The following is a 4960-nucleotide window of genomic DNA, read 5'->3' as shown; positions in this document are numbered from 1 at the left end:
TGCCTACAAGCATAGGATCCTATGAATTTTGATTCAAATGATCTGCACTGTCTGCAATTTTATGAATTTTGATTCCAATAATCTGCATTGTCTGCAATTTTATTTTGTGACAAGATAGTGTATGAAATTGGTAAAGAGAATTTTTGGCTCGGTGTAAACATTCCCTCACGATGGGACCCACCCTTCTTCAAGATCATCGTCTGAAAACCCTAATGTTCTTCATCAATTGACATAATGGGTCCACTCAGCCCGTTCTGCAACGTCGTTCGGTCGAGGCCGAACATCAATCCTCTGGCCGCGACCCCCGCAAGAACCCCCGCTCCGAGCCCCAAACCCTTATGTTGTCTGGCACCGGCGTAGTTGTTTCCGGCGAGACGCGATCCCGACAAGCCTATCTAATTCTCAAGTGGCCAAGAACCCATAAATGGCGGCACTGGTTGGCTCGCCATCGGAGACCGAACTGGACGAGGGCGAGGATAATTAAAATTGCGAGGACGGGAAGGAACCTGAGTCGAGGCTGGGGCTAGTTTTTTCGACAGGGTAAGTGTAAGGGAAATTAGGGAGCGAGAAATTATCCCGGCGTCCTGACTGCATTTTTCACGGTGGAGCTGCTGGATACACAGTAACTGTCTCAGCATCCTCTCCAGAAGTGATGCCATTTGTTGAAGTTGAACACCTTGAATCGTAGGGGGCCTGAGGATCGAACCTGCGACCTACTCTTATCCACACGCCAACCATTCCCGGTGCCTTACCAGAGGGCGTACGGAGCTGGAAACTGGCAGACTCGGTTTGGTCTCCGTCTACATTATTGGATTTGGACACAAATTCTTTGAGCGGAATGATGGCGCTGCATTCGAGCTTCGTATAGTGGAAAAATGGCTCCTGGCTGTGGACTTCTATGTGCAGAGACGCTAATTCTTTGTCTTCTTCGAGCTCGCGGGCGTAGACGATGCAAGAAAAATTCATGTTCCAGGTGGGGTGCGTGTTTCCGATCTTGTCAATGTTGCTGCAATATTTGTCCTCAAGGGTTATCCATGCCATGCATAGGGTTCTGAGCTTGCATAGGGATTGATACGATTGAGACCCCTGGCAAGGACTATGCAGACCTCTATTGATCGCTTTTCCATTTCAAACCCACGACCTCCTTCTCATATTCCTGTTTACCAGATTGGAGTCCGTCGAAGGCGAAGGAGGGCCATCTTGTATTTGACCCCATGCCTGGAATGGAATCATTGGTTTCAGTAGGAATTGTCGTTCGGACTAGGAGCATAAAGCCAGGGCCTGGATGTCTCTGGAGGCGTTGGAATATGAATTGAGAGGCGAAGATTGATCGAGGAGGGTGTTATATTTCAAAATTTCGATGTCCCGCGCTTAATTTTAAAACATGGCTTATGTGGATTAACAGTATTATACTTTGTATAATATGTGAATCAGAAATAAAAAAACATTTTATTTTAGAATGTGAGGTCTTCAAAGATAGTAGGGAAAGGCAGTTAGTTTTTGGGATAATTTATTTAGCTAGGGGTTTATGGAAAAGTTGAGAGCATTTATTTTGAAGCTTCACACAAAAAGAGCGGAATACATCAAGCATATGAAGAATCAATATGTCCCATAGACTATCTTTAGCCTCGTAGACATAACATAATTTCTTTCTTTCTTTCTTCTTTCATTGTATGTATAATGATAAAAACGAAAACCGATAATTTCTTTCTTCCTTCTTTCATTGTATGTATCATTACGAAAACAAAAACCAACACCAAACATGAAGGTGAAATGGACATCACCCCTGATAGATTTTCATAATATCGAGGTAGAGATATTAGTAGTCTCATTCTTCCTTCTTTCATTGTATGTATCATTACGAAAACAAAAACCAACACCAAACATGAAGGTGAAATGGACATCACCCGTGATAGATTTTCATAATATCGAGGTAGAGATATTAGTACTCTGGGGCATTAAATATTCTATAGCATTCAAAATGTTGGTGACCTAAATTTAAAGGGACTATTTTAAAGGGCATTTTGGAGTCGTCTACAGAGGTGGAGGAATTGCCGGGATGGTTAAAAGTGGTCGGGCAAAAAAATTTCAAAAAATCTTCTAGAAGTAGTGTTTGAATGGTGTTTTTGATGGTGGAAATGGATTCAGCACCATAAAAAATGCCTAGAACACCTAAAATTTTGAAGTTTAACAACTATAAATTGGATTTACAAAAATCTTTGCCAAATTTTTTCTAAATATGACTCAAATTTCCATAACTTTCAGAGCAACTCCTCCCCTTGTTAGACTACAGCGCTACGACATCGACATTTTGAAGCCTATGTTTTATATATCGAAACTTGCGCATTAGGTCAACTGAAACCAAATGTTATGCAACCCATCAACCAGAAAAACGCAACATATATTCTGTAAACAAGAGGTTTCACGTCGATCATAAGCCAAGGAAATAACAAATTACAACATTCCATCGTTATAAAATTAAAGCGCCTTGACTCATTATAAAGTTCAGTGCTTTGTTTAACCAACAGATCGGGCACCAAGTAATCTTGGAAGCCCTTTTGACAGGCCATTAAGGTTACGAGTGCATAGTGCATGATTTTCATGGGCAGATCAATCAATTCACCAATATCACTTTGCTCGTTTACATGCAGTCATTGCCTGCTCTCAAAATGTTCAATTCTCACGTCCACCATGTTAATAAGAGAAAACTATAAACATTACTATAACTCTACTTTGGTGTATGGATATTTTCTTTCCCTAATTCTCACACACAATTTAAGTAAGCCTAATGATTAAAAATATGTATTTCCTCTTAAAAAATAAAAAATTCAAAACTAAAAATAACTCCCATATACTTTCGTAAATAGCAATGAAATCACTACATCATCTACCGTGACCTTAAAATTAGATGCAAACAGTCATCTAATCTCATTACTTGTTATAACTTATGGCCATGTTGTGCTCCATTTCATGTAAATTCAGCCACCAAGGAAAGTCGTCTATGTTAACTCTTGTTTGATGTAGATAAAAACATATTCCAAGGCAAGTTTAACGCATGACAACTACATAACTTTAACCTCATTCAAAACGAAATCCATCTACTTGAACACAAATCGAACTTCCATGCCATGTCATTAAACCAACTTATCGAACTTCCATGCCATGTCATTAAACCAACTTTCTCAAGTGGCCATAATTATTAACTCCAGATTTGAAACAAAATCTTTTACCGAATTAGATGGGATAGAAAAAGACCGAGTCACAATTCTGGGTAGTTTCGAAAATGCATGCGGGCCACATTGATTGTTCATAAATATTGGATTATCAATTAATATTATTAAATGTTTGTTTTACAAGATCTTTCAACATCACATGATATCGCAAGATTACTTCATAGCAAATAGAACGAAGCTTACCACCAAGGCGTTATCCCAACTCGGCCTATTGAACAAAGAAAAATTGTGATTCTATATTAGACTGTTATTTTTAAAATATGGATCTGTTGTGCAGGTGGAGTTTGGTGCAGGAGCAGGAGACACTCCAGTGTGGAAAAGAGCTAATATAAGTAAGCAAAATACTTGATGGATATATGTCGAACCTGAATATAATTTTTGTTTTATTGTCTCGTGTTTATAAATTAGTAATGAAATCTTCCAATGTGAGTAACTGTAGGATCATACATTTTGTAGCCACTCTTAAAATATTCGAGTGATAAATCTGTTCCATCATGTTTGTATAGGTGTCAAAATCCTTGTTGCGGAGCTCATGATGGAAAGAGGTTAGAGCCAAACCAAATATCAGTTTGGAGGTCGTTGTGAGAGAAACAACTCGATGGATTATAACATTTTTCTTTTATATGTTTGATTCCATGCTGTTATCCAAAACAGATCCAAACCGATTGAGTCTAATCTTAAGAGGTTGTCTTATTTCCTTTTTGGGAAATGAGAACTATGAATCATTATAAAAGAAGGATTGCAAATGTTAGAGAAGAAGGAGGGAGGATGATAATAAATTTGGTTTATTGTAACTATTGGTTTTGTTTGGATAATTACAATAAAACAAGAATTAATTATTTATGATATTTGAAATCTATAGTTGTTTATGAAAGTGTTGACACTGCTCGAAATCCATCAACGAGGGGGTCTCCTTGATTTGAAGTTTTAATTAGACCTCATACTATTTGGAGTAGGAGCCACATCCAAAGTATCAGCTCGACTGCCATGTATTGTTCTAGATTTTCCTTGGCTACAAAGTCCAGCACAAGAGAGTAATACACAAGTATCTTTGAATCAGCAAGTGATTATACCTTGTGAAATGTTAAACTGTGGAAAGTATCAAGGTCCTTCAACCGAAAGGGGAGAGAAAAGTATTCCCTTTAAAGACAAGTAATAGTACTAATCTAGAAAATGCACATGAGCACATACATAAGAATGATTCATTGATTAATCAGCGAAATAGTTCACAAGGAAGCAACGACTGTTAAAGCAAATACAACACACTTTTAACAAGATAAGTACCAAAGCCACCAAAATAGTTCAATTTCCTTAGTACAGATGAGGAACAACATACATCTCAAACATTCAAAGAACAATCTTACAATATTCACGATATGCATGAAAATGTGTCATCTCAATGAGTTTCTGAATTAAGTAAAAGTTCCAAGATACATCAAGACACTAAACACCACTAGCTCCAATAGTGGAGCATTAGAGCAGTCACTTGCTCCTCCAAAACAACTATCTTCCTCTCTAATGCCTAGTAGGAGGAGCCAAGGTGAGAAAGTATTTTTCATTTACAATGAGGGTGTATATATAACAAATTGGGTGATCATTCACCTCCCATGTAACTCTTGGACTACCCTCATGATTGTTTGACTTCTCTAAGCCCTTTTGACTCTCAAATGAATTTTCACATTACATGGATGACACTTGGACTACCACCTTACATTACATTTTGCAAT

General features: G+C 38.1%; 1 pseudogene; it reads right to left on the bottom strand.

Annotated features, from left to right (window-relative positions):
- Positions 1-209: 209 nt before the first annotated feature.
- Positions 210-1127, bottom strand: LOC149148954 (uncharacterized; annotated as a pseudogene).
- Between the last annotated feature and the right edge of the window lie 3833 nt (positions 1128-4960).

Source organism: Pinus tabuliformis, chromosome 9 (assembly GCF_031772625.1).
Source record: "Pinus tabuliformis cultivar Carrire ecotype Pingquan chromosome 9, CPIR1, whole genome shotgun sequence".
Classification (NCBI taxonomy): domain Eukaryota; kingdom Viridiplantae; phylum Streptophyta; class Pinopsida; order Pinales; family Pinaceae; genus Pinus; species Pinus tabuliformis.
The sequence above is the reverse complement of the archived record's forward strand: the minus strand, read 5'-3'. Positions and strand labels throughout refer to the sequence as shown.